This window comes from Chiloscyllium plagiosum, unplaced genomic scaffold, assembly GCF_037043375.1.
Source record: "Chiloscyllium plagiosum isolate Xiang-an unplaced genomic scaffold, Cpla_swu_hap1 HiC_scaffold_10, whole genome shotgun sequence".
Lineage (NCBI taxonomy): Eukaryota > Metazoa > Chordata > Chondrichthyes > Orectolobiformes > Hemiscylliidae > Chiloscyllium > Chiloscyllium plagiosum.
In genome coordinates this window covers 81,750,634-81,760,014 of record NW_028270148.1, presented here as the reverse complement: position 1 = coordinate 81,760,014, position 9,381 = coordinate 81,750,634, and the positions used below count along the sequence as shown (strand labels likewise).

The following is a 9,381-nucleotide window of genomic DNA, read 5'->3' as shown; positions in this document are numbered from 1 at the left end:
AGCACCCATGGTGTGTGTGTGTGTGTGCAGGTGTGAGACACAGTGAAAGACACAAAGTGCACCAATCTTTTATTTTTTTTTTTAAAAGGGAAAACACCCAAGTCGCCAAATCTCCTGTTTCTTTTTTTTTCTTTCTTTTTTTTCTATTTTTTTTCTTTTTTTTTCTTTTCTTTTTTTTTTCTTCTTTTTTTCCCCACACTACCACCTAAGTGCGGTAGTGCTTATTTTTTCCCCCAGCACCCATGGTGTGTGTGTGTGTGTGCAGGTGTGAGACACAGTGAAAGACACAAAGTGCACCAATCTTTTATTTTTTTTTATTTCCACCACCAGGAAGATAGGAAAACACCCGGGTGGCCAGTGACAAACACTGCCCTTCGCATGAAAGGGCAGTGCTGTGTGATCAAAACAGTGAAGGGGTGGGTAGGGACTAAATCAAAATAGAGTTGGAGGGAGAAATGATGCACTCCACTCCCTGCGGCGCCCACCTCTCCCTGAAAAACTCCAGGGTGTTGGTGGACACCGCGTGCTCCTTCTCCAAGGACACCCGGGCTCTAACGTAACCGCGGAAGAGGGGCAGGCAGTCGGCCCTAACGACCCCCTCCACGGCCCGCTGCCTCGACCTGTTGATGGCCAGTTTGGCCAGGCCCAGGAGCAGACCCACGAGGAGGTCTTCAGACCTGCCCTCCTTCCTCCGTACCGGGTGCCCAAAGATCAGGAGCGTGGGACTGAAGTGCATGCACCAATCTTTTATCTTTTTTCAGGAAGATAGGAAAACACCCGGGTGGCCAGTGACAAACACTGCCCTTCGCATCAAAGGGCAGTGCTGTGTGATCAAAACAGTGAAGGGGTGGGTAGGGACTAAATCAAAATAGAGTTGGAGGGAGAAATGATGCACTCCACTCCCTGCGGCGCCCACCTCTCCCTGAACAACTCCAGGGTGTTGGTGGACACCGCGTGCTCCTTCTCCAAGGACACCCGGGCTCTGACGTAACCGCGGAAGAGGGGCAGGCAGTCGGCCCTAACGACCCCCTCCACGGCGGGCTGCCTCGACCTGTTGATGGCCAGTTTGGCCAGGCCCAGGAGCAGACCCACGAGGAGGTCTTCAGACCTGCCCTCCTTCCTCCGTACCGGGTGCCCAAAGATCAGGAGCGTGGGACTGAAGTGCATGCACCAATCTTTTATTTTTATTTTTTTTTTTCTCTTTTTTCATACCTAAGTGCGGTAGTGCTTCCCCCATTTATCTTTTTTAAACCCCCACACTACCACCCAAGTGCGGTAGGACTTCACATTTCATTTTTTTTATTTTAAACCCCCACACTACCACCCAAGTGCGGTAGGACTTCACATTTCTTTTTTTTTCGTAACGACACTCTTCCCCCATTTATTTTTTTTTTCTTTTTTTTTTTCTTTTTTTTTTGTAACGACACTCTTCCCCCATTTTTTTTTTTTTTTCTTTTTTTCTTTTCCTGTTTCTTTTTATTTAACCCCCACACTACCACCTAAGTGCGGTAGTGCTTATTTTTTCCCCAGCACCCATGGTGTGTGTGTGCAGGTGTGAGACACAGTGAAAGACACAAAGTGCACCAATCTTTTATTCGATTTCCACCACCAGGAAGATAGGAAAACACCCGGGTGGCCAGTGACAAACACTGCCCTTCGCATCAAAGGGCAGTGCTGTGTGATCAAAACAGTGAAGGGGTGGGTAGGGACTAAATCAAAATAGAGTTGGAGGGAGAAATGATGCACTCCACTCCCTGCGGCGCCCACCTCTCCCTGAACAACTCCAGGGTGTTGGTGGACACCGCGTGCTCCTTCTCCAAGGACACCCGGGCTCTGACGTAACCGCGGAAGAGGGGCAGGCAGTCGGCCCTAACGACCCCCTCCACGGCCCGCTGCCTGGACCTGTTGATGGCCAGTTTGGCCAGGCCCAGGAGCAGAACCACGAGGAGGTCTTCAGACCTGCCCTCCTTCCTCCGTACCGGGTGCCCAAAGATCAGGAGCGTGGGACTGAAGTGCATGCACCAATCTTTTATTTTATTTTTTTTTTTATGGACAATAAGCAAGATTTTATTCATTTCCATTTCAGGTGGTATAGCCATTACATTCTTGCAAACATATTCCTTCTCCCTAGGGAGAAGCCAGATTGTCCAAGTGAAGTCAGTAAGGCATTCAGACAAGAGCAGACAGTACCCCAGGCCCCACTAACTGCTGTCCTCCAGCGAGAGCCTGTCAAACAGGTACTCTCCCAGCCCATTCTCAGGAGCTCCCAGACGCTTCAGGTTGGTGATGTAGTCCCCAAGTCGCTTGATGATCTCGACCTCCTCATCCAAATAGTGGGTCTCCAGGAAGTCACACAGATGAGGGTCAGTCTGGGCAGTGGCGAGTTGGTGTAGATCCAGCAAACTCTGGTTCACATTCTTCTCCAGATCCAGGGCAACCTGCATTGCCTGCAGACCGTTACCCCACTCATCCCTCTCTGGCTTCTTCACATCCTGGAGGAGGACTCTGCCTCCACGCTGATTCTGGAATTTCAGCAGCTTCTCCGCATGTTCCTGCTTCTCCTGGGACTGAGCTTTGAAGAACTGGGAGAAATGGTGCAGGGCAACATCATCCCGGTCAAAGTACGACATCAAAGACTGATAGAGATAGGAGGCAGTGAGCTCCAGGTTAATCTGCTTGTTGACAGCAGCTTCACAATCCTGGTGATAGTTTTAACAAACCTGGGAAGCCATTTTATAATGAATACTATACTATACTACTTGCCTACCCAAGACAAGTCACAGGCCAACCACAAACTTAGAATTACCACCAACAATACCTCCAATCTTTTATTTTTTCTTTTTTTTTTTTGCAGTGCCCTTCCCATCAAAGGGCGACTGTGTTTATTTATTTATTTTTTTTTAGTGCGGTAGTGCTTATTTTTTCCCCAGCACCCATGGTGTGTGTGTGCAGGTGTGAGACACAGTGAAAGACACAAAGTGCACCAATCTTTTTTTTTTTTTCTTTTTTTTTTCTCTTTTTTTTTTCGTTTTCCTTTAACCCCCACACTACCACCTAAGTGCGGTAGTGCTTATTTTATCCCCAGCACCCATGGTGTGTGTATATACGTGTGAAACACAGTGAAAGACACAAAGTGCACCAATCTTTTATTTTTTTTTCTTTTTTTTTTCTCTTTTTTTTTTCGTTTTCCTTTAACCCCCACACTACCACCTAAGTGCGGTAGTGCTTATTTTATCCCCAGCACCCATGGTGTGTGTATATACGTGTGAAACACAGTGAAAGACACAAAGTGCACCAATCTTTTATTTTCTTTTTTTTTTGGCCTGTGACCAGCAGTGCCTTTCAAAGGGCAGTGCTGTGTGAATCCCTATTTATTTATTTATTTATTTTTTTTTTCCTGTTTCTTTTTATTTAACCCCCACACTACCACCTAAGTGCGGTAGTGCTTATTTTTTCCCCAGCACCCATGGTGTGTGTGTGTGCAGGTGTGAGACACAGTGAAAGACACAAAGTGCACCAATCTTTATTTTTTTTATTTTTTTTTTTTATTTTTTTTTTCTTCTTTTAACCCCACACTACTGCCTAAGTGCGGTAGTGCTTATTTTATCCCCAGCACCCATGGTGTGTGTGTGTGCAGGTGTGAGACACAGTGAAAGACACAAAGTGCACCAATCTTTATTTTTTTTTTTAGTGACAAGCACTGCCCTTAACATTCCTGTTTTTTTTTTTATTTTTTTTTTTTTTTTGTTTTTTTTTAAAGGGCAGTGACACTTCCTTTTTTTTAATAATTTTTTTTCTTTTAACCCCACACTACCGCCTAAGTGCGGTAGTGCTTATTTTATCCCCAGCACCCATGGTGTGTGTGTGTGCAGGTGTGAGACACAGTGAAAGACACAAAGTGCACCAATTTTTATTTTTATTTTTTCTTTTTTTTCTTTTCTTTTTTTTCCCAAGTGCGGTAGTGCTTATTTTTTCCCCAGCACCCATGGTGTGTGTGTGCGCAGGTGTGAGACACAGTGAAAGACACAAAGTGCACCAATCTTTTATTCAATTTCCACCACCAGGAAGATAGGAAAACACCCGGGTGGCCAGTGACAAACACTGCCCTTCACAGCAAGGGACAGTGCTGTGTGATCAAAAACAGTGAAGGGGAGGGTAGGGACTAAATCAAAATAGAGTTGGAGGGAGAAATGATGCACTCCACTCCCTGCGGCGCCCACCTCTCCCTGAACAACTCCAGGGTGTTGGTGGACACCGCGTGCTCCTTCTCCAAGGACACCCGGGCTCTGACGTAACCGCGGAAGAGGGGCAGGCAGTCGGCCCTAACGACCCCCTCCACGGCCCGCTGCCTGGACCTGTTGATGGCCAGTTTGGCCAGGCCCAGGAGCAGAACCACGAGGAGATCTTCAGACCTGCCCTCCTTCCTCCGTACCGGGTGCCCAAAGATCAGGAGCGTGGGACTGAAGTGCAGCCAGAAACAGAGGAGAAGGTTTTTCAGAAAATCAAAAAGGGAGTGCAAACGCCCACACCCAATATACACATGGTCCACGGACTCCACAGCGCCACAGAACAAGCAGTTGGGCTGGGAGTCAGTGAACCACCGTAATCTGCGGTTGCAGGCGACTGCTGCGTGCAGCACCCTCCACCCCAGATCCCCGAGAGAAAGGGGGAGGACTCCCGCGTAGAGAGCCCTCCACTGGGGATCCCCACCGCCCGGTGGCAAATGGGCACGCCAAGGCGTGTCCGGACGGTGGATGAGGGAGAAGAGGTGGATGGTGTGCAGCAGCAGTCGATACAGGGCCTTTCTCTCCACCTCCCTAAACAAAACAAAATTAAAATTTCGGAGGCGGCTCAGGTTGTGGGGCACAGGCTCCCGCGGGAAGTACGGGACCTTGGGGCCAATGTGAAATTCCGTCCGGGCTGGGGTGAGCGCGGACGGGATCCCACCGCACACCTGAGCGTCCTCCAACTGGTGCACTACGTCGGGTCCGAGCACCGCCGTTTTGAGGCGTCGGATGGCGGTGGCCACGTACTGGACGTCTACCGCTGCCCTGCCTGCTATGTCCTGCGGCAGCGTCCAGCCCAGGCCCCCGGCACCCAGCACGTCCCCGACCCTGGTCACCCTCGCCGCCGCGGCCCTCCCCTCCGACAGCCACTCGAACCCGCGGTGCGGATTCCTGAGCAACGGCTCCCTGACGACAGCCGCTACTCCAGCCGGAGGGTAGGCGCGACGCGATTCGACCATGTTCCAGACAGTGATCAGGTCCTGGTAAAAGACAGGCAGCGTCTTGAGGGCGACCTCCAAACCGTCACGGTCGACGAACAGGAGCTGCGTGTCGTAGTTGAGGTTACGCACCTGGCGGAAAAAATACGTCGCCAGGGCGCACCACCTAGGAGGAGGCTCGACGTAAAGGTATCGCCGCAAGGTCTGAAGGCGGAAGGTCGCGACCTGGGTGCGGACGCACACCAGCGACTGACCGCCCTCCTCAATAGGGAGACTCAGAACCTGCGCGGCGACCCAGTGCATCTTTTTGTCCCAGAAGAAATCGACCAACGTTCTCTGGATGTCAGCGACAAAGCCAGGAGGAGGGACCAAAGTGACCAGCCGGTACCACAGCATGGCGGCCACCAGCTGGTTTATGACCAGCACTCGACTCCTGTAAGATAGCACTCGGAGCAGTCCTGTCCAGCGGCCTAGGCGAGCCGAGACTTTGGCCTCCAGCTCCTGCCAGTTGGCCGGCCAGGATTCCTCGGCCGGGCCGAGGTAGACCCCCAGGTAGAGGAGATGGGTGGTACTCCAGCTGAACCCCCGTAACTCCTCCGGCAGAGAGTCCACCCGCCACGGGCCGACCAGTAGTCCGGAACATTTGGCCCAGTTGATCCTGGCGGAAGACGCCGCCGAGTACACGGCCTGGCACTCGCGCATCCTCCCCAGGTCAGCCGGGTCGGTGAAAGTGAGGAGCACGTCGTCGGCGTAGGCCGAGAGGACCACCCCCGTGCCCGCGCCGCGCAGAACCAGCCCCGACAACCTCCTCCGCAAGAGGCGCAGGAAAGGCTCCACGCACAGGGAATACAGCTGGCCGGACAGGGGGCAGCCTTGACGCACTCCTCTCCCGAAGCGAAGGGGCGCCGTCAGGGACCCGTTAACTTTAACCAGACACTCTGCGGCGGCGTACAAAAGTCGGATCCGGGCGACGAACTGCGTCCCGAACCCGAATGCCCGCAGAGTCCCGAGCAGGTACTCGTGATCGACCCTGTCGAACGCCTTCTCCTGGTCGAGAGACAGGAAGGCGCTCGGCAGACCAGCCCGTCGACAGAAATGGATCAGGTCCCGGACCAGGTGGACGTTATCGTGTATCCTCCGGCCCGGGACCGTGTAGGACTGGTCCGGGTGAATCGTGTGGGCCAGCACGGAGGCCAGGCGAGAAGACAACACCCTGGCAAAGATTTTGTAATCCGTGCTGAGGAGGGAGACCGGACGCCAGTTCTTCAAAGAACGAAGGTCCCCCTTCTTTGGCAGCAGGACGATGACTGCCCTGCGCCAAGAAAGGGGCAGCAGTCCGGCATTTAGACACTCCCCCAGGACCTGTGCGTAGTCGCTCCCCAGGACGTCCCAGAACGCCCTGAAGAACTCCACAGTCAGCCCGTCCAGCCCCGGGGTTTTGCCCCTCGAGAGCCGGTCGAGGGCGCCGGTCAGCTCCTCTAAGGTGACGGGAGCGTCGAGCCTTCCGGCGTCCTCCGGGCTGAGCTGCGGCAGGTCCTCCCACAGAACTCTGCGAGCATCCTCGCTGGACGGATCCGGAGAGAACAGAGCCGTGTAATAGTTCCGGACGTGGGCCCTGACTCCCTCCGGATCCGAGACGAGGGACCCGTCGTCGGCCAGCAGCACAAGGAGCTGCTGACGGGTGCCACGCCTTTTTTCCAGCGAGTAGAAGAAGGGGGAGCCGTGGTCCAGGTCCTGGAGGAGCTGGATCCGCGACCTCACGTACGCGCCCCGAGCCCCAACGAGCTGCAGGTCCCGGAGCGCGGCCTTCTTCTCTTCGTACGCCCCGCGCAGGGCCGGGTCCGCGTCGGGCTGACCGAGGCGTGACTCCAGGTCGAGCAACTCCCTCTCCAACTCCCGGATCCTGGATTTCCGCCTCTTCGTCGACCCCCTCGCGTACTCCTGACAGAAGACGCGGACGTGAGCCTTGCCCACGTCCCACCATAGCCTCAGGGAGGGGAAGCTTCCCCGCTTCCTTCTCCAGCCGGCCCAGAAACGACGAAACGAGTCCCGGAACCGCTCGTCCTCCAGCAGCAGGTTGTTAAAGTGCCAGTACGCGGAGCCCAGCCTGGCGCCGAACGGAAGGAGTTCCGCCCACACCAGGTGGTGGTCCGTGCACGACACCTGCCGCGTGGAGGCCTTCGGAAAACAGGAGGCGTACGCCCGCGAAGCGTACAGGCGGTCGATTCTGGACGCTCCGACCCCAGGCCTCACGAAGGTGAAGGCGATGGAGTCGGGATGGAGATTCCGCCAGACGTCCACCAGGTCGAAGGACTTGACCAAGTCCCCCAACCTCTTCCCCGACGCGCAGCCAGTGCGGGCACCGCCGTGGTCCCTGCCCTCGAGGACGCAGTTAAAATCTCCCCCGAGGACGACGCACTGGTTCTCGTCGATGGAAGCGAGATGAGCGGACACTTCTTCGAAGAAGCTCGTTTGCCTCGGCCCGGCCAGGGGAGCGTATACGTTCACCAAGTGAAGCACCGCGCCCCCCAGCCGAACCGTCAGGTGAAGCAAACGGCCTGGCACCGGCTCCCTGACCCCCAAGATCTCCGGCTGAAAATGCGGGGCCAACAGGATAGCCACCCCGCCAGATCTGCGGGTGAGGTGACTCATGTAGACCCCCCCTCGCCACTCCAGGAGCCAGGTGGCTTCGTCTCCCGGGGTAGTGTGGGTTTCTTGCAGGAAGCACACCGCATACCTCCCGTCCCGAAGGACCGAGAGGGTCTGGAATCTGCGCTGCGACTCCCTGCTGCCGTTGATGTTGAGGCTGGCTATAGTCGTCTCCATGTCGGAAGCTTTGTGCAACCACCACCGGTACAATTAACAAACCCGTATAAATTTACAGGGAGGACGAGGGAGGGGCACTGAAGTCCCTCGCCCTCACCAGGAGTGCCCCCAGGAAGTTCCTGACTCGCTTTCGCTCGTTAATGTCGAGCCCAGGCGCCTGGCGGGCAGCGAGGGTCGACCAGTAAACTTTCTCAAAAGAGCTCCAGCGGTCGAGCGCCAGTTGGGCTCTGTCCCGGCGACTCCGAGTTTCCTCGACAAATTCCCGGAGTTCCTCGAGGGGGATGAGGGGGAGATCGGTGGGGGGCACCCGGGACTCAAAAAAGTCACTGCAGACGGAGTCCGCGTCGTCCCCGGTGTCCGCCACCGATCCCGAACCCTCCTCCGGGTGGTCGCCCTCGGTCACCGACCCATCCCCCACCGAGAGGATGGGGGCTGGTCCGGCGCCGCCAACCGGCCTCAAACCCCCGGCGACCCCACCGCCAGGGTCGCCGGCGGTACCTTCCTCGGCGCACCCCTTCCCGGGACGCCCCGAGTTCGGGTCGTCGGGCGGCAGAGGCTCGGGGCCCCGCTCCTCTCCCGACACCGGGACGCCTGGCTCCTCGGGGAAAAGGTCATCCCCCAGGAAAAGGTCGTCCCCCAGGGCCAAGGCCCCCGGAAAAACAGTCTGGGAGGGAGGAGCGAGGATAACACCCTCCTCCCCTCCACCGCTCGACGACCCAGCAGAGGGTCCTCCGTCGTCGCCCGCACCACGGCCCTCGTGGTCATCGAGGTCCTCCCCAGGGGCCGGAGTCGTCGAGGCAGCAGGAGGCCCTGCTGTAGCCCCCGGGGGTTTGGGCGAGTCGGGCCGCGGTGCGGGACAGTCGAGGGGCACCGTTGGTTCGTCCCCCGGAGAGGGGCAGCACCGCCGGCGCGCTGCAGGAGAGTCCCTCCCCTCCGAGGGCCGGTGCCTCTTCCCCAGAGAGACCGGGGGGGATTTATTTTTTTTTTTTTTTTTTTTATTTTTTTTTTTTTTTTCTGTGCCTCTTCCCCAGAGAGACCGGGGGGGATTTATTTTTTTTTTTTTTTTTTTTTTTCCCCCAGAGAGACCGGGGGGGATTTACTTTTTTTTTTTTTTTTTTTTTTTAAATTTAACCCCCACACTACCGCCTAAGTGCGGTAGTGCTTATTTTATCCCCAGCACCCATGGTGTGTGTGTGCAGGTGTAAGACACTGTGAAAGACACAAAGTGCACGAATCTTTATTCAGTTTCCACCACCAGGAAGACAGGAAAACACCCGGGTGGCCAGTGACAAACACTGCCCTTCACATCAAAGGACAGTGCTGTGTGATCA

General features: G+C 55.3%; 1 pseudogene; it reads right to left on the bottom strand.

Annotated features, from left to right (window-relative positions):
- Positions 1 to 2,201: 2,201 nt before the first annotated feature.
- Positions 2,202 to 2,732, bottom strand: LOC148148991 (ferritin, middle subunit pseudogene; annotated as a pseudogene).
- Between the last annotated feature and the right edge of the window lie 6,649 nt (positions 2,733 to 9,381).